We start from the raw sequence: 20,913 nt of genomic DNA, 5'->3' as shown, positions 1-20,913 counted from the left end.
CTCAGTGGATTTTAAAGCGAGGCTACAGCTAGACATGTGCTTTCATTTTGTAAGAAATCAATTTTTGGACAAAATTTTGATTTTCAGAGATTCTGATGTATACAAATCTCTGAATGGACATAGTAATGATTGTAAACAAATCCAGAAAAGGTTATAGCAAAATTAACGAATGCATTTATTTAATTTGGATGACGTCATATGATGCGATAGTAGTTCTGGCCAATGGGGGGGTTAATAAAATGTTCAAATTCCTTCCATAATTCAGATTCCAGTAAACTTGTGATTGAAATTGAATTTGTTATTGTCACAGTCAGTTCAGTTCCACAGCCTAATGGAATTCTTAGGTTTGCAAAATACGTGGCCGCTGAATTTTGCATTATTTATTCTGTTGTGTCTGAAAATATTGAATAGTTTCAAAATGTGTATAAAGAATCCACCCGAAATATCGAAACTGCAAACTAATATATATCAATCTTCTGAAAAAATGACAACTTTTTCGAATCCACCCGGACCAACAAATATATGAAAGGAATGCCAAAAATACAAAACGAATTCCAGAAACTATTCTGTTCAACATAACGAATATGACGAAACAAAGTTCTTCAATGAACGAATGCATCTGAAACAAAATGAAATGATCATTTTTAGCGTGCAAATGTCTAGCTGCAGCTTCAAGCCCATGTCCAGTTAACAGATTTGTCTGTTTGCTCATGCTCTGGATAGGGGTCTGTCTAACTTCTGTCTAATGCCTAGTACACACTATCAATTTTTTTTTTGTTCAACCCAGCAGGCTGATTGAAAAAAAAACCTGAAGAGTTTGGGAATAGATTCTGTACTAACAATCTGATGTTAGTGCAAAGACAGAGGGATGACCTCCCCGCCAGAACACGCCAGTCAGCACTCACAGCCCATGGCTCGGACCTTTTTCGGTCATGCCCTTTCAACAGAAGATGGACGAATATCCGGCTTCTGTCGGACCAGCTGTTGTATGGTCAAATGTTTCTATTGAACTGGCAGATACCGTCCAATATTGGGCCCATGTGTACAGGGGTTTACAGTTCACTCCCTATCCCTGTTCACTATTTAAATGCATTTGAATGCAGCTTGTCTGTGCTTATCCTGATATTCAGCCTGTTATCTCTGTTTGTCTGAAACTTGAACCTATCTACCTGTTGTTGGCTATTGCCTCTGGCAACACATTGGGGTTTATTTACTAAAGCTGGAGAGTCCAAAATCAGACTCCCTTCTGCATAGAAGCCAATCAGCTTCCAGGTTTCATTGCCAAAGCTTCATTGAACAAGCTGAGGTTAGAAGCTGATTGGTTTCTATGCAGAAGGGAGTCTGATTTTGGACTCTCCAGCTTTAGTAAATAAACCCCATTGGGTCTAGCAAACTTCATAACAGTTTCTAAAATCAGATATAAAACATCAGTTTAAAGGCTTATAAACAGAAAAAAAATGTAAGATAAAAGTGAGCCCGAACCTTTATGTTTTCCCTTTGAATAAGTGCCTTACCGCCTTTTTTCCCTGATGATTCGTTGAACTATCTGTGTTTCTGTTGTGCTTTTAGTTCATTAGTATAACTAAAAGATCTACACTGAACTGTGGCAAGTTCCACAGAGTATCAGCATTGTTCAGAAACAGGCAATTAAATATGTTGTTAAAAATAGGCACTGAGTGGATCATTTTCCATTGTTGCATTTGCATTAGGACAACAAAGACCTGAGATAGTGACACAGTCATACAAATGGCATTGATTTAGAGCCCAGCAGAAGAGCTGCAGGGTCAAAAGGATAATATGGAAATTTCTAAAGTCAGAGGATCAATTCCACCTGCCTCTGATTCATGGCCATTCACATTATCTGCATATCTCTTATCATTAGGAGCTCAGTTACTGTAAATGGCAACAGACAAGCCATTATCAGACAGACACTATAATAAAAGCTGTGCAAATGCAGTTATTTGCATAGCAGCCAAACTCAGTAAAGCTGGCCATTTGAAGCCTGTCCAATGCGAGAGCTTGATCTGAATGGTGAAAGAGCGTGTTTCTGAACAGGCCACTATAACTAAACTATTTCATGTGCTTTCAATGGTTTATGTAAATGAGGTTTTATTAAAAATCATATTTTAAAAACTATTGTATGCCTGTCATCGAAAAATGAACATCATCGGATAGACACCCTTTGATACCTATTAACACTTTCCTTACACCGCCCCAATTCCCCACATGGTAACTGGCAACACCTCTTACTGTGAACAATTACATACTTGATTCTAGGTCAGCTTTAAAACTTGGCTGATGCTTGTGCCTCAATCGCTGCATTATGGGTAGGTAATTGGCATGTCTCATGCTCCTTCATATAGAATTTTTACAGTGGTGGTAGGAATCAGAGCAGTGGGAAGGCTGCTGTAGGTATAGGCAATAGAGCATACAGTAGTCTGAGGTGTCAGCACTCTTATAGGCCAGTGGTGGGCAACCTTTTTTTTCAACTGAGCCAAATCTCGCCAAAACCACGATTTAAATTTATTTTGAGAGCCACATTTTTAAAACTGAAAATACATAGGATGGTACACTGTTTTTAGTTTCAATAAGTTTTTATAGTAATTCATCCCCCATAGTAATTCATCCCCCATATAGTAATTCATCCCCCATAGTAATTCATCCCCCATATAGTAATTAATCCCCCATATAGTAATTCATCCCCCATATAGTAATTCATCCCCCATAGTAATTCATCCCCCATATAGTAATTCATCCTCCATATATTAATTCATCCCCCCTATAGTAATTCATCCCCCATATAGTAATTCATCCCCCATAGTAATTCATCCCCCATATAGTAATTAATCCCCCATATAGTAATTCATCCCCCATATAGTAATTCATCCCCCCCTATAGTAATTCATCCCCCATATAGTAATTCATCCCCCATATAGTAATTCATCTCCCATAGTAATTCATCCCCCATATAGTAATTCATCCCCCATAGTAATTCATCCCCCATATAGTAATTCATCCCCCATATAGTAATTCATCCCCCATAGTAATTCATCCCCCATATAGTAATTAATCCCCCATATAGTAATTCATCCCCCATATAGTAATTCATCCCCCATAGTAATTCATCCCCCATATAGTAATTCATCCTCCATATATTAATTCATCCCCCCTATAGTAATTCATCCCCCATATAGTAATTCATCCGCCATAGTAATTCATCCCCCATATAGTAATTAATCCCCCATATAGTAATTCATCCCCCATATAGTAATTCATCCCTCCCTATAGTAATTCATCCCCCATATAGTAATTCATCCCCCATATAGTAATTCATCTCCCATAGTAATTCATCCCCCATATAGTAATTCATCCCCCATAGTAATTCATCCCCCCTGTAGTAATTCATCCCCCATATAGTAATTCATCCCCCATAGTAATTCATCCCCCATATAGTAATTCATCCCCCCTATAGTAATTCATCCTCCATATTAATTCATCCCTCATATAGTAGTAAGTAAGTAGCAAGTAGTAAGCCAAGTCCCCCCTGTGTCAATTCACTTACCTTTGCTCCGCGCGTTCCTCTCGCCGCGTTCCCGTGCCGTTCCGGTCTTCAGGGCGGACTGTGAGAGCAGCCTAGCTCCTCTCACGTTCGTCACGCTGCCCCGCCTACACACATCCTGACAGCCAATCACTGGCTATCAGGATGTGAGTGGCAGTGAGACTGGCCAATCATTGCATTTGAGCGCGCTGCCCTGGCTGTTTTTTTTTTTGGATCACGCTGCAGAGTCCCTGCCGCCCGAGAGGAGGGAGGGGAGCGGGCGCCCGGCACACAAGAGCCGCATTAAAGCGTGTAAAGAGCCGCATGTGGCTCGCGAGCCGCGGCTTGCCGACCACTGTTATAAGCAATATGGCATACAGTGGTCTGAGGTGTCAGCACTCTTATAGGCAATATGGCATACAGCGGTCTGAGGTGTCAGCATTCTTATAGACAATATGGCATACAGTGGTCTGAGGTGTCAGCACTCTTATAGGCAATAGAGCATACAGTGGTCTGAGCTGTCATCACTCTTATAGACAATATGGCATACAGTGGTCTGAGGTGTCAGCACTCTTATAAACAATATGGCATACAGTGGTCTGAGGTGTCAGCACTCTTATAGGCAATATGGCATACAATGGTCTGAGGTGTCATCGCTCTTATAGGCAATATGGAATACAGGGGTCTGAGGTGTCATCACTCTTATAGACAATATGGCATACAGCGGTCTGAGGTGTCATCGTTCTTATAAGCAATATGGCATACAGTGGTCTGAGGTGTCATCACTCTTATAGGCAATATGGCATACAGTGGTCTGAGGTGTCATCACTCATATGGGCAATATGGCATACAGCGGTCTGAGGTGTCAGCACTCTTATAGGCAATATGGCATACAGCGGTCTGAGGTGTCATCACTCTTATAGGCAATATGGCATACAGCGGTCTGAGGTGTCATCACTCTTATAGGCAATATGGCATACAGCGGTCTGAGGTGTCAGCATTCTTATAGACAATATGGCATACAGAGGTCTGAGGTGTCAGCATTCTTATAGACAATATGGCATACAATGGTCTGAGGTGTCATCACTCTTATAGGCAATATGGCATACAGCGGTCTGAGGTGTCATCACTCTTATAGGCAATATGGCATACAGGGGTCTGAGGTGTCATCACTCTTATAGGCAATATGGCATACAGTGGTCTGAGGTGTCAGCATTCTTATAGGCAATATGGAATACAGTGGTCTGAGGTGTCACCAATATGGCATACAGCGGTCTGAGGTGTCAGCACTCTTATAGGCAATATGGCATACAGTAGTCTGAGGTGTCATCACTCCTATAGGCAATATGGAATACAGTGGTCTGAGGTGTCAGCATTCTTATAGGCCAGTGGTCGGCAAGCCGCGGCTCGCGAGCCACATGCGGCTCTTTACGCACATTAATGCGGTTCTTCTGTGTGCCGGGCGCCCGCTCCCCTCCCTCCTCTCGGGCAGCCGCCCCAAAAATCAGGACTCTGCAGCTTGCCCAGCAATGGGCAAACTACGGCCCGCATACGGCCCGGCGGACCTTTTAATCCGGCCCGCGGAGCGTGGCAAACATCAGCTGTCAGGATGTAGGCGGGGCAGCGTGACAAACTCCTCTCCTCTCACAGTCCGCCCTGAAGACCGGAACGGCGCGGGAACACGGCGAGAGGAACGCGCGGAGCAAAGGTAAGTGAATTGACACAATATGGGGAATGAATTACTATAGGGGGGATGAATTACTATAGGGGGAATGAATTACTATAGGGGGGATGAATTACTATAGGGGGGATGAATTACTATATGGGGGGATGAATTACTATAGGGGGGATGAATTACTGTATGGGGGATGAATTACTATATGGGGGATGAATTACTATGGGGGATGAATTACTATATGGGGGATGAATTACTATGGGGGATGAATTACTATGGGGGATGAATTACTATATGGGGGATGAATTACTATGGGGGATGAATTACTATATGGGGGATGAATTACTATGGGGGATGAATTACTATGGGGGATGAATTACTATATGGGGGATTAATTACTATATGGTGGATGAATTACTATATGGGGGATGAATTACTTTATGGGGGATGAATTACTATGGGGGATGAATTACTATATGGGGGATGAATTACTATGGGGGATGAATTACTATAGGGGGGATGAATTACTATATGGGGGATGAATTACTATATGGGGGATGAATTACTATGGCGGATGAATTACTATATGGGGGATGAATTACTATGGGGGATGAATTACTATGGGGGATGAATTACTATGGGGGATGAATTACTCTATGGGGGATGAATTACTATATGGGGGATGAATTACTATGGGGGATGAATTACTATATGGGGGATGTATTTTCAGTTTTAAAAATGTGGCTCTCAAAATAAATTTCAATCGTGGTTTTGGCGAGATTTGGCTCAGTTGAAGAAAACGGTTGCCCACCACTGTTATAGGCAATATGGCATACAGTGGTCTGAGGTGTCATCACTCTAGCAGACCAATCAACAAGACTTGCACAGCATTGCCGATTGGTGTGCATTAGTGTTAATATGTGCTGACATGGCACATAGAAAACAAAAAGTTTTAATAACTCAAAGCACAGTTTGCTTTTTTATTTCTTACTTAACTTTATTCAAATATCGCAACTGTGCTGCAGAGAAAGGCAGGGACAGGCAAAGAGCTTTGGTACGGTACAATTAATTTATTCTCTCTTGAGAAGAGGAAATTAAGGTGGGATATGATCAACATGTATAAATACATTTTTCACCCTGAGGTCATCAGAGGACAAGGGGGCACTCTTTATGTCTGAAGGAAAAGAGATTTAATCTCCAAATACGGAAAGGTTTCTTCACAGTGAGAGCTGTGAAAATGTGGAATAGACTCCCTCAAGAGATGGTTCTGGCCAGCTCAGTGGATCGCTTTAAAAAAGGCCTGGATTATTTCTTGGATACACAGAATATAACTGGATACTTACATTTATAGGTAAAGTTGATCTGGGGAATATCCAATTGCCTCTCGGGGGATGAGGAAGGAAGTTTTTCCCTTGCAGGAGCAAATTGGATCATGCTTTGCTGGGTTTTTTTGCCTTCCTCTGGATCAATTGTTGGTATAGGATTATAACTTTTTTGTTTGAAATGGATGGATTTTTGTCTTTTTTCAGCAGACTATGTAATTAATGTAATTAATGCTTGGTGCCTGCTGCCTGTGTTCTATAGTGCCCAGGGCACATAGAAAGCAATTGTTTAGTGCAACCAGTATATTTAGTGCAAAAAAGTGCACAAGTGTGAACAAGCCCAAGGGCACTGTGTTTTTCCATGAAAGAAGATCTCGGCAGTCTACCAAATTACTAATATAAGCACACTGCAGATGTATCTAAGCTGTTATAAACCAACTCTAGAGTCTTTGTTGTGATCTTTAGTCCCTGCCTGCCCCAACCCAGTGTAATCACTGTGATTGGCTTTCAGAGTGGTCACGTGATATGGAGCCCATCCTGCTGGCTCAATATCTGAGACTAGGAGCTGTCTAGGACAGCTTGGGCACTGCGCTGGGAGAAACCTCAGCCCCCTTGTTTGCATATATGTGGATTATGAGAGTTAACCTGTTGCTGTGTGTATGCTTTAGATCAGGGGTCTCCAAACTTTATAAACAAAGGTCCAGTTTATTGTCCTTCAGGCTTTAGGGGGACTGGAATACGGGCAGTAGGAGCAGAAAATGTCCTAGGGTCACTGTGAGTAAAGAGTGCCCCATCTTTGGTATTAAGTGAAGGAATGGTGCCCTGTCATTGGTGTCACTAAGATAAATACTGCCCCATTGTTGGTGTCAGTGGGACGATTAGTGTCTTGAATCAGTCGAAGGAACAGTGTCCAAAAGTCCAGATAAAGGCGAGCAAACGGCTGCATCCAGGCCCTGGGCCGCAGTGTGGAGACCACTGCTTTAGATGGTTAGCAAGAGGTTAATGAATTTTAACAGTGATTATCTTCACATTAAAGCAGCTAGAGAGGTTAAGGAATACTTGTATTAACGCTCTGCCATTGTTTGTTTGTAGTTTAATGCCCATAGTCTAGGCACAGGTGTCCTTTAATTGTACGTTTTTATTAAATGTCTGTTGGAACAAATGGAAAATGGAGCCATTTGAGATAGAGAACAAAAATAACATTTCATGAGCAAGAATTCGTTTTTACTTTTTTTTAATGAGAAATAATAGCTTGTAATGTTAAAACGAGTCTTCCTGTGAAAAAGATAACAGATTCACACTTATGGGATATTTATGTATTTCAATTAAACATTTTGATGAGAAAAGTGTTGTGTTAGATAAAGCAAATTCAGTTAAAATAACTCATTTAACTTAAAGCAGACCTTTACTCAAAAGTGAAAATGTCGCTTATTCTCCTCCCCATCCCCGCCTCTTAACACTTTTTTTTAATAGGGAATGGGTGCATTTTTTGACAGGTCCTTGCTTCTACTTCCTCACCTAGGCAAGAATTACATCATTTACCCCACCCCCTCCCTCCCTCCCCAATGTCATTCTTTCTGCGCCACTTGACCTGGCTATGCAGGGGAGATGGCTGCGATTCCTCAGAATGTCACAGCCAGCTCCCAAATCCAAGATGATAGCGCCAGGGGCTTCAGGGACTGGTAAGTACCTACTTTTTAAAAGTCAGCAATTAGACTATTAGTAGCTACTGACTTTTTATTTATTTTTTTAAAGGTGAAGTGACTCCTATGAGTGTGTGTACACTCACTGGCCATTTTATTAGGTACACCTGTTCAATTGCTTGGTAACACAAATTGCTAATCAGCCAATTACATGGCAGCAGCTCAGTGCATTTAGGCATGTAGACGAGGTGAAGATGAATTGCTGAAGTTAAAATTGAGCATCAAAATGGGAAAGAAAGGGGATTTAAGTAACTTTGAACATGGCATGGTTGTTGGTGCCAGACGGGCTGACTATTTCAAAAACTGCTGATCTACTGGGATTTTTATACACAACCATCTCTAGGGTTTACGGAGAATAGTCTGAAAAAGAAAAAATATTCAATGAGCAGCAGTTGTGTGTATGAACATGCTGTTGTTGTCAGAGGTCAGCGAAGAATGGGCAGACTTATTGCTGCGACATTCAGGTGGTAGAGTCAGAATTTGATGTAAACAACATGAAAGCATGGACTTATCCTGCCTTATATCAATGGTTCAGGCTAGTGGTGTAATGGTGTGGGGGATATTTTCTTGGCACTAGCAAGGTGTAACTAATAAAGTGGCCAGTGAGTGGACATCCAACAATTTAAGGGCTCACAGCAAGATAGCTCCAGTTTTATTAACTTTTGGCAAACTGCATATTCCCAGATACCCAGAGTTAAACAAACTTGAGGGATTCTGTGAATGGAGACACATGGGGTATTTTATATCTTGCTCATTTGTTTTCAGGTGCTCATCTCAAGACTTATGATCAGTTGAGATTGGAGTTTTGGTTGACCCATAAACACTTTTATAAATATCTGCAGCTCATGCGCTTTAAACTCAAAAGCAGACTTTCTCCCCCACTATGTCTAGCTCCCCATTAATGGCTGACATGCTTCATGCTTCACCACTCAAGGGTCTGATATCTCGTATATACATGGTATTGCTCTCCTCTATTCAGAACCCTGCACTGCTGAAATGTAGAGCACGATGGACTGCAGATGTGGGAGAAATAGGCGGAGATCAATGGGAAATGATTTTGGAGTCAATCCCCATTCCCTCTCTTTCGGCCTCACATAAACAATTATTCATCCTTCACAGGGTATATCAGACACCCGTTAGATACGAGTAGAGCTACGCCAATATGCCCTAAATGTAATGTACATAGAGGTAACTTTATACACATGATGTGGCGATGCCTGAAACTCATATGATACTGGGAGGAAGCCCTACACATTATTTGTTCACTCGCCCAAATTTCCATCCCATATGATACACTAGTGCAGTGTTGTCCAAGGGTTCCACAGAAAGAATTTGGAAATATTCAAAACTTTCTTTCCAGAAATATTTCCCAAACCTGGATGTCTCCAGAATTAAGTGGGTGCTTAATGCTTTTGTCAAACATGAAAACATTTTTCTCAAACCAGAAGCTGAAGAAAACCTCATTGATTTGAGAAATGATCTTGGGTATAAAAATCTCTTTGCTGAGAAAGAACTCTCAGAATTCTGGATATGTTTGGAAGCTCAATATCCACTGCTTAGCATGGAAGCGATTAAATTGCTGCTGCCATTCAGTAGTTCATACCTTTGCGAGCAGGGGTTTTCAGTATTAACAGAAATGAAGCCGAAGAAACGTGACAGACTTCAAATAATCAATGAAGAAATGCGTGTAAGCTTGTCCACCAGCGAGCCTCGAGTAAGTTTGACCTGGGATCTCAAGCAAGCTCATGCTTCCCATTAGATTTCAATATTCATAATTGGCTTCTTATGTATGTATGTATATATGGCTGTGATGCTCATAGCATACTACGATTCTTACACTACAATTCTCATATAATTAAGTTCATTACATGCTATAATAGAATTTTTGTTTATATATTTCTAGATGTCATTTTCAGTTTAAATATCCAATTATACTAGTATTATAATAAAAGTTGTTAGTCTTAAATCTTAAAAAATGTACCTGAATAAATATTACTGATCACATTTAATAATGTTTTCACTCTGAGGGAGGGGTGGGGTTCCACGACGATTACATTTTTTTCGGGGTTCCGTGGACTCACAAACTTTGGCTGCACTAGTGTGTCTACTAGGGGCAGTGGATGCTGAATTATATCCTCCAGGCACCTATCTTATGGTCATTCACCTTCTGTATCCAGCGAGAAAACTAATAGCTAGGTATTGGATGTCCTGTACAACACCTACTTGGAAAGATGGGTGGATTATGTTAATGCTCTCTTACTAAGGGAAAAACATACCTATCGCCATCACAATGCTATGCTTAAATTTGAACTTCTTTAGCAAAGCTGGTTGGACACCCCTAGATTGGCCTTCATGGTTGGTAATGGATTGACTTTTGCAGATGTCAGTGTTGACAGCTGTACAATCACTAGAGTTAAGGTTTATGTACTTACCTGTTGCTGTTTTTTTTTTTTTTTCGTTTTTTGTGGTCTTACATTGCTTTGTTTCTATGATGTAACTTATTACAAAGTTGGAAATTTGCAGAAAAGGGCTACTTTATGTTTAATTGATTGTTTCTTCTATTTTGGAAGGTTCACATTTGAACAACTTTCACTTTCTTCTGTTCACTTGTTTTATTTGTGATACCTGAGATGTATGAAGTGATATGTATCCCTTAGTTTTTTTTTACTCTTTACTATGACTAAAAGAGTTTGGATTAAAAACTTTTGAAAAGCTAATAAACTGTTTAACCACTTCCCACTGCCATCTCCCAGCGCTTTATGAAGTTCTAAACACCAGATTGGCAGTCACAGCGGTCACATGATTGGAAAACTCCTGATCACAAGTAGGCATCAGGAGCTTTTTGGCTGAAAGCTGCTGGGAGCAAATGTTTACACTGAGACGCATATATGCGGCCTCTCAGCCTTTAAGCCCACTTGCCAAGAGGCCACACATATGCATACGGCTGGCAGGAACAGATAATTTTTTTTTTTTTAACTTGAGTTTGAAGTCTCTTTTCCACTTATTGTCCAGGTATTACCACATGATTTAGCACTGTTAGCATACAAAAATATTTTACCTATAAAGAAGAGCAGATTTTTACACTTTGTAGCTACATCACTCTAGACAGATCTGTTGATGGATGAAAAATAATACTCAGAGCTTCCACACCAATCGAAAGAGTAGATTTTTCTGAATAAGATATAATATATAACTGAACATATAAAAAATAAATAGTGCTGCCTCCTTTCCGCTGTGAAGCCTTCAATTAACAGAGCACACTTTCTCATTTATTGAAAAATGTAAAGACCCCTAAAAAGTTAGATGCAGATTTGCCTCTGATGACAATAATTATAATATTATTATACCGGATTCATATATCACCAACAGTTTGTGCAGCACTTTACAATATAACAGGGGACAGTACAACTACAACACAATTCAAAACAGAAGGAATAGGAGATCCCTGCTCAGGGGCGGACTGACAACTCATGGGGCCCCCAGGCAATAGGGGATCATGGGGCCCCTGTGTCCTTGCCCAAACTCAAAAAAGCCTATGAAAAAGGTACCAGGGGCATCTCATGGGGCCTCCTACTGACCCTGGGCCCTTGGGCAGTGCCCGAGTTTCCAAATGGTCTGTCCGCCCCTGGCCCTGCTCATGGAACTTACAATCTAAAGGGAAGGGCAGGTGGTACAAAGTGATTTTACAGTGTTGGAGTTGACCTGACATACTGGGGTAGGGAGGTCCAGAGGATGGGAAAGGTTCTGGAAAAGTCCTGTAGGCAAGCATGGGAGGAGGTGACAAGTGAGTCAGAGAGCAAGATGTCTTAGGAGGAATAGAGAGGATTTGGGCAATATCTGTAGATATGGTTCATGATGTAGCTGGGGGCAGTGTTGTGGATGGCTTTGTACACTGTGGTTAGTATTTTGAATGAGGATTCTATAAATAATGTTGGGAAAAGTAGAACAGGAAATTTGGTAAGTCAGGTATACGTTGATAACAAGTTGGTGCAGACAGTGTGGCTCTAGCTATAGTTAAGAGATAAAACAGGAGTCCTGAGCCTGTAATAGAGAGGGCAGTTTTCCATATCTCCAGTTGTAAAAAATATATTAAGTACAGAGTCTTAATAGTTCACGATGATATTTACACATACAGAATAAGTGATTCACACCCCCTTCTCTTCCTCCTCTTTTAAACTCATTGTTCCAAGGGTTCAATTATAGACAGATTTTTTTGTTATACTTTACATTTTTACTTTTAAAATCAAAAAGCCAATTGGTTGTGCTAATGTGCTAAACTGGAAACATCATAACTGGAGGAAAGAGCAAAGCTTCTTCTTTACTGTCCTTGTAAAGGCTGAGGGGGGACAAAACCTAGTTGCATCACTGAAATTCAGCACAGGAAAATCAGATCTCTTGCCCGCCCAGCTGGAGTTCAACTTTAAAAACCCCAGAACAGTATGGTTCCTCTTTACATACCCTAATAATAGGAATGTAATTTAGGGCAGGTTCGCATCAGATGCAGTAGGACTGCATTGGGCAGCTATTCCAGTGCAGACCCACTCCATGGACAAGGCAAAATGCCTTGTGTCCTGTGTGCCCGGGTTCACACAACTGCGATGTGGTGGTGTGCGGGCACAGTGTTGTGCTAAAAACTACTGCGTGCAGTGCTTTTTTTTTAATCAGAGCAGCATGGTGACAGGCAATCCACTGCCTTGCACCATGCGGCTGGCAATTGAGCTGTATGAGATGTCTTTGTAACACCTCAATAAAGTTTGTTTAAAAAGAAAAAAGAAAACAGTGCCATCCGCTGAGCTCAGCACACCATCGCTGAGCTGAGCTCAGCACACTAGCAGCTTGTGTAAATCAGCCCTTAGAGTGTTCTATTCAAACTCCAGGACCAGTTCTTGGGTTCTGTCAACTCAGTTGAAACACTCTTTTTCCTGATAGAACTGTGCAGGTGACATGTACTGAAGTCCAGGTTGCCCGTTAATAAGCCAAAATTATATATAATCCTGGTGAAATCAAAGTTGTAGACCAATGTTTGCTATTTGTGTGTACCTTAGAATTTGTTTTTATCAAACATAAAAAAATGTATATTCCCTTCTGTCAACATGAATTCTGTTTCCTTATTTTCATATTTCACTAGCTGCACATGAAAACTGGTATTGCTGTTCAGCTATTGAAATATAATAACATTCAATGAAAGCCTTTCTATCATTCTGCCAGATTTAAAAAAATAAGTGCACTTTTGTGATAAAAATGAACTGTTATGTTGTTTCATAAACCTATCTCCATAAGCAAAGAGCGTTATGCCTACAAATTACTTTTTCTGGAATTATAAAGCAATTCAAACTGGAAGGACCAAGTAGAGATCTCAGGAGACATCAGGATAAGGGAAAAAAAGTAATAATTCAAACTCAAATGATTTATAAGAATATATATATATATATATATATGTATGTTGGACAAAATTATGGAAACACCAGGTAAAACAACAAAATCGTTCCCTAATATGGCGTTGGACCACCTTTGGCACCCATGATGGCCTGAATTCTCCTGGGAATAGACAAATATAAGTCTTGGATGGTGGACAATAGAATTTGATACCACTCTTCATGCTAAAATAGTTCCACCTCTCACAGAGATGCCAGACGCGGAAAATGAGCCTGAACTTTGTTGTCCAAAATTGACCATACATAGTGGCTCTATGATATTGAGGGCCAGTGACTGTGGCACTCAGGGAAGGTGTGAGATTTCATGTGCATGCTCATGAAGCCACGACTTGACAACACCAACTGTGTGAATTGGAGCATTATCGTCTTGGTAAATGGCCCTGTCTTCGGGAAACAATGTCTGTACCATGGGGTGCACATGGTCAGCCAAAATTTGTGCATAGTCACTGGCAGTGTCTCTACCTTTCAAAGGGATGGGGCCTGCATAATACCAAGATTTGGCTGCCCAAACCAAGATTGTGCCACCACCATGCTTTACCGTTGGCACAAGAGAGTCCTGGTTGTATGCTAGGGACGGTGGTTGCCACACGTAAACATGTCAGTTGGTTGGGAACAGTGTAAAGCTTGATTCATTGGACCATATTACAGTCTTCCATTGAATGATAGTCCACCACTCTCTGCTCTTCTGAGCATTAATATGGGTCCCTAGTGTTTTGGCAATTGCAGCTCGCCTGTGAATATTTTGTTTATGACATTCCATCTGTACAGTTTTTGGGGGCACAGGCTTTGGAAGACTGAGATTGAGCTCATCAGTCAATTTACTAGCAGTTGTTTTCTTATTTCGGGTCACAATCCTGTTCAATGTCTTTTTGTCTCTTTCAGTCAGTTGACCATGTTGATCGTGCTTATGCATATCAGACAATGTTTTCCCAAAAACTATATAAGCTGTCATAACTTTTGATACTGTACCTCGCAACACCACAAATAAATTTGCAACTTCAGTCACAGAGGAACCAGCTGGGTGCACCAATAGAACTTGAAGCAAGGTTCAAGAGTAATTTATGTTGAACTGTTCCGTTTTCCGATACGAAATCCATAACCAACGAAGAATTAATAGCTGTACCTATATTATTCTACTGTAAGGAAAAGTTAGATTTTACATTTGTCACATTATTGTCTACTATTTGGAAATGTCATGGATTATAAAATACAATGTAATAATGCTCACTACAAAAGGCAAAAAATGCAACTGAATACTTTGAATACACATGCCAAAGTTAAAATGCCATAACAGTTAAAATTCTAGTGAGGCGAACAATGATTGACAATGACCTGATTTCTGTACATTGTATAAAGCAGGTGCAGCGTAGTTATGAAACACTACTGTGACCTTGTTAGGGGTGGTATGGCTTGGAAGCATGAATCTTGCTTTATATTACTTCTAGTCAATAAACTCCCAAAGTCAAATGTTGACATAGCTGAAAATCGTATATCACAAACAGAGCAGTCTTCAGTGTAAAACAATCCAAAGTGAGACATTGTGCAGTGAGTGTAACCTTGCTTCTATTTAAAGACTATAGAAGGGGCATTAGAGCATTATTTGAATCCTTCTTTGTTGCTCTTTCATCCTACATTGTTCTGAGATGTATTGGCAGATTGCAGGTGGTGCAACCTCTTGCAGCCACTGGCTGGTGTCTCCATCACTTAGTTGCCTGTAATAGACTCCAGCTTCTTCCCTACCAATATATACAGAATTCTCCTGCTTACTTGAGTCTTTTCCCATCAGACATACAGTGAGTGGAAACTTATTATGCATCTTCTCTTTTAAATCCCCGAGCAGTGTGCCTCTGCCTCTACTTAGGCATTCCCTATTTATTTCTCCTCCCCATCCTGTATGACCCTTGTACAACCACCCTGATCCCTACAGCCTTCCCCCCATAGCTCATCTCTCCTCCACCTCTAGCAAACCCCCTTCCTTTATGACCCTTGTTTTTCTCCTCCCTTCCTCTACAACATTCCTCCCATGCCCTGCCTTTCCTCCATTCTTTACCCTGTACTTTATTAATTATCATGTTCCCTTCACATGTAGTGCAGTGTGGTGGGTTACACTGCCATTCATCTTAAATGGCATCCTAACACAGTAGTACAGTGTTGCAGCTCATGGAAAACCACTTACTGTACTATTGTAAAAATGTGATGCAGGCCCAGTTTTTCTTGCCTTGGGGTGCATTGCTAGCCCATTCAACATGAATAGACTACTGTAATGAAATGCAGACAATCAGTGGTGCAACACTCAATAATATATGTTAGTTATTGCAATATGTTAGAATGGTGAGGTGTAAAGGGGTTTCAGTCTTCAGTGCTTTTCTTGGGAAAAATAAAATTTGTGGTGTACAATTTTTTCTTGTGTGACACACTGGTATTTTGATCACAAGTTGTTATTATACTATATATTATTTGTGTATAGTTTATGGGTGAGCATTTATGTGCTATGTAATGCAACTAGATATAAGGGGGTTGATTTACTAAAACTGGAGAGTCAAAATCTGGTGCAGATGTGCATGGCAGCCAATCAGCCTCTAAGTTCAGCTTGTTCAGTTAAGCGTTGACAATAAAAACTGGAAGCTGATTGGTTTCTCTGCACAGCTGCACCAGATTTTGCACTCTCCAGTTTTAGTAAATAACCCCCAAGGTATTTTTCTGTAGGAGAAAGAGGACATTGCAGTAGGGGCTAGTAAAGTACTAAACTTCCATCCAGCAACTGCTTTTACTGTGTGGTCTGGGACATATATTCATATAGCTGCATGTCTGCAGAAGCCACCGTTTAAGGTTTTTTGAAGTTACTGCGAAGTTACACCATCATTTAATTCCTAAATGTCTTCGAAACACTTTATATGAGATACCTGATCTTAAGCTACTGAGTTTGTGTGCCTACTGTGGTCGTTATTAAGGGTTCCTATTTTTCCTGTTGAATTTTGCATTTTCTTTTTTTTTATTATGAAGAATACAAATATACAAGAGGAGACACAGAAAGCTTGCCAAGAACATGCAAATACCCCAAGGAACATTTAAGAGGGGGGGATCGAGGTCTATAACTTGCCAGGGGTTGACACAAAACGTATTACTCTTTAGGTTGACTGACTTTTTATTTCCATACCCTTTTCATAGGAGACAAGAGCTGGTGAGACTAAAACGTGTTCAGAAGCTGGCTGACATGTTTAAATTCAGAATTAAGACATTGATAATGAACACACGGGTTTTCTGTTGAATGTATATATTTTATTTTCTCTATGTAAAAAAAAAAAACAGCAAAATGCATTGCTGTATATATGCATATATTTTGAATTTATTTTTCTGTATTTTCTTGACCTATGTTTGCTTAAAAAATATTTTTTTTTCTATTTTTAGGATTATATCTAATGAAATGCCCCGTGTTTCTCTGATTCCTCAGCTCCAAAGTTTGCTTCTCAGAACAACATAACAGGTAAGATGTAAAATTATTCTTAATGACTTCTGGATTATATAATGCCTCTCTCTCATTGATTTTGTTTAAGTTTGTAAGGCTTTGGCATTTGTTTTATATAGTTGTGTATCAGCTTACCAAATGCATATATTTATTACAAACACCATTTTCCATTATTTTCAGGGGACATAATTGTGTACACTCCAGTCTTTTGTATGGTTCCATCTATCCAGTAAAGTGCTAATGTTGCCCCTATTGTGATGAAAATACAGTTGCTAAACTGCTAGAGGCCAAGTTGTCTTTGGCAATCCTAGACCAATGGAAACATTTTAATATATGGAACCTCACTCTATGGTTGTGAGCATAAATAATTCTGTCTACTTTCACATTTTTTGGATGTTATTGCTGATAGTAGAGAGAAAAATAAACCCTCATACTGCTCACATGGTGTTCACTGTGGCTGTTTAGAGCCCCGCTGCCCATCCTGGGTTCCATGGTCCACACACAAGACAGAGCAACTCCAATAGTGGGTAAAATGCATCAGTAAGAGGAGCTGGTGGAGTGTCCTGAGTTTGTGCTGGAGAAATAAAGTTGTTTTTATTCTCACAGAAGTGGTGTACGACTGTTTTTCATGTGCAAACCTTAATCTGTTGCTGAATTTAACATGTATTTTTGGGTTGTCTCCTGAACATTTTAGAGTTCTGTAGAAATCGTAATGTGAAATCAGGCTGCTGGCACAGTATTACAGTATTTACAAACTTACCCTATGTAAATATATTATCATTACTAAAGTGAAACTAGTAAAATATCACTGCCAAAAATTCCATGTCATGCCATTACTATGTATTGTCTCTAATTTTTAAAATTTTGGTTTAAGAAAAATGATTTGTGTTCTGGTAAATAGGGTCTAGAACCAATTTTTCTGCTGAGGTATGTCTAAGTTCCCTACGGCAATTCTACAGTGGGTCATTTTTGTTGAACTGTGTTCCAGCAATCGATTCTGCTCAGGCAACTGGAATAGATGCTTCCCGCAGTTTTAGCTTCTTACCAGACCTCATGGGAAGCCATCTAAAAGCTGATTTTACATGACAGTTGTGTTCATATGGGGTGTTCATCAGTAAAGGGCCAGTTCTCCCAAACTTATCTCAGCTTTTCTTAGCTACCAGAGGGTTAACTTACAGTTTCTTATGTGTCTCAGGGACTCCAGTCGGGAGAACTCAGCAAGTGAGAGCTAAGGCTTACATAAATGCAGGGCCAGATTTCTACATAGCAAACATAGGCTGTGGATGCCCTAAGGCATAGGTATTAAGTAGAGCTCCCAAGGGCAGCAAAAAATCTCCCAGGTGTCTTATGTCTGACTGTCAATAACACATTACCATGTGTAAAAAAATATTCCAAGTTGCACTCAGGGGATAGGTGCAGTTTAAGAGCAGGACTTGTAGAAACAGATTCAGGAACTAGGTATTATTGTAGTTACATTCCCTATGTGCTTACACTGATAGGAATAAGACAGCTTCTTATTCTGGATCACACAGCGTTCAATGCTTGCCCGTGTTGCATCACAAATGTGGGAGTGCTAATATGATGAAACACTACATATGTTTATCTGTGAATACTCTTCTTGCTTGTGTCTGTGTCATATTTAATTATTGTATGGCTCTCACCTGCATGAGCACTAGACCCAGCTATTGTGGGATAACTAGTTTCTTCACAGGAAGTGTCAATTCTCAGACTGCAGACAGAATGTATTAATCTGTTTATCTATGCAGCATGCCACATGTTTCAACACAAACTGAAACTACTGACACATTTATTCTGCTATAGGCTGTGTGTACAGGGCAACAAATAACACCATGGAACTACGTGATCAATGCACATTTTATGCAGGTTAAAAACTCAAGCTGCAAATAGGAATGTTTTTCACGCCACAAGGCAAATCAGTCCTCTCAGCTGTTACAATTATTGATGTATCACTTTTTTGAGGCCCTGAATCATAAATGTTGCAAAAATAGCTATGGTATTGTCTATACAGCATTGTCAGAGCTAATTGTGAAGAAGCACATGGATCTGTAAAGAAGCTATGTGTATGGGTCAACTTTACAGATCTCATCAATATACATTGTAGTAGTTATAATTGTACTTAATAATAGTAAATGGAACTATAACTCATGTTTTGGTGGAGCTGCCATGACTCTTAGGCACCTTAAGAGTATTTTTGCCTCATTTCCTCCTGGTGATCCTTCTTCTCTAGTTATTTAGATTATAGAGCCACTTAGTTAAAATAACCAAGGGTAAATAGGGAAATGCAATAACAGTCAGCAAATGTAATAGCTTGGTAATCCTGTTGTACAATACCGGGATGACTTACTAACCAGCAGGCATAAAAAGAGTAATTTCGGCTAAATTGGCTACAGGATTTCTCCAAAGTAAAGATGTTACTATTTTTCCTCACTGAGCTTCCTAGGGGAAATTTGCTTGAAAAAAATTTACTTTTTTTAATTAAAGGGTATCTTTTGGAGAGTAGGGAGTGTATGTGGGACAGTTTATGGTTTAGTTTATTTTATTTGTGCTTTTTTGTGTATTTCATTATTCTGTTTTTCTTATTTTGTTAAGCTAGTATGTGGACAGTTCAAGATAGTTTTGCACCCCTAAAAACCACCAAAACCACTTTAATTCCCCACTGACTCCCCTACTGACTCCATTGAATTTTCTAAATATAAACCTTCTCCTAATTCTCCAGATGTTTTACAAATTTTGGAGAAATGAAAACTCTCAATTTCTCTCATACCTACGTCTGACTGCTGGTACTTCCAAACTGAAGTTTTCCAAATCCAGCCTGAGAGTTTTTACTCAATTCCACTGACAGTATGTTGCATGGCTTAGCGCACAGCCACTTTCAATGAAACAACTACCGGTACTTTATACTGTGACTCTTTGAAAAAACAGTGGATTACCTTCTGTTTTAAGAGGGAAGTAGAGGATACGCAAAAAAAAAAAAAAGCTCTATTTTAATTGTAGTACAAACACCAGACCAGCCTTTTCCTCAGGTTCTATTCCCAGTTGGGTGCATGGCAGCCAGGCACACAGAAGCTCCCTTAGCCTCACACACAGTAACCAGGCAGTGGATGTCTTTTTATGCTTTATTGCTGGTTAAACTTGGATGGAAATGCAGGGAAGGTTTGGTATATTCCAGAATTTAGTGCACAAAGTATTTGGAGGACATTCCTCCTTCTGTCTACTCTCTACTCTCTTCAGGGTAGCCCACTTTCTTTTGCAGAGACTAGAGGTAAAAGCACTTCTGGGGCTCCCAGCAGGGCAGATCCCACTTTAGAGTCACTGAAACAGTCACACAAGGGTTTAAACAGCAGACAGTCACTAGGATCCAGCTTCCAAGCCTCTTCTCATTGTGTCTTCAGATACTTGGATACTTCTTGTCCAATATTGGATAGACACTGTACTATAAATCTCCAGGCCAGATTCTCAATGCACCCTCTTTACTTGGCTTACAAATGCTCCCAGGAAAAATAGATCCCCCTGGCTCCCACTGAGCTGGGGCCTCAGTGAACTCTCTGCGACAGGGTCCCCAGCTCCCACTGAGCTGGGACCTTGGCAAACTCTCTGCACGCTTCAGATAATCTGCCCTTCAAGCTGGGATCTCCTCCTCCAGGAGAACCCCATTGCTCCAGGCCTCAGATTATTTATCGGCCTCCTCCCCACCTTCTGGGCAAACCTCCCCAGGGATTGGCTATAGTCCCATACATTTTTAAGCTCGGGCTT

General features: G+C 40.3%; 1 protein-coding gene across 1 annotated transcript in view; it reads left to right on the top strand.

Moving 5' to 3' along the window:
- Nucleotides 1–20,913, top strand: part of LOC149454008 (contactin-5-like) — a gene marked incomplete at its 3' end in the record, with an annotated part of 1,251,777 nt that overhangs the window by 467,917 nt on the left and 762,947 nt on the right. Inside the window, exon 3 of the mRNA XM_089687921.1 lies at nucleotides 17,082–17,157. The remainder of the gene's footprint in view (nucleotides 1–17,081; nucleotides 17,158–20,913) is intronic.

This window comes from Staurois parvus, unplaced genomic scaffold (genome assembly GCF_062004578.1).
Source record: "Staurois parvus isolate SC_StPar_1 unplaced genomic scaffold, SC_StPar_1.0 ptg000440l, whole genome shotgun sequence".
In the NCBI taxonomy this organism is placed as follows: domain Eukaryota; kingdom Metazoa; phylum Chordata; class Amphibia; order Anura; family Ranidae; genus Staurois; species Staurois parvus.
This window is presented reverse-complemented; position numbering and strand designations above follow the sequence as displayed.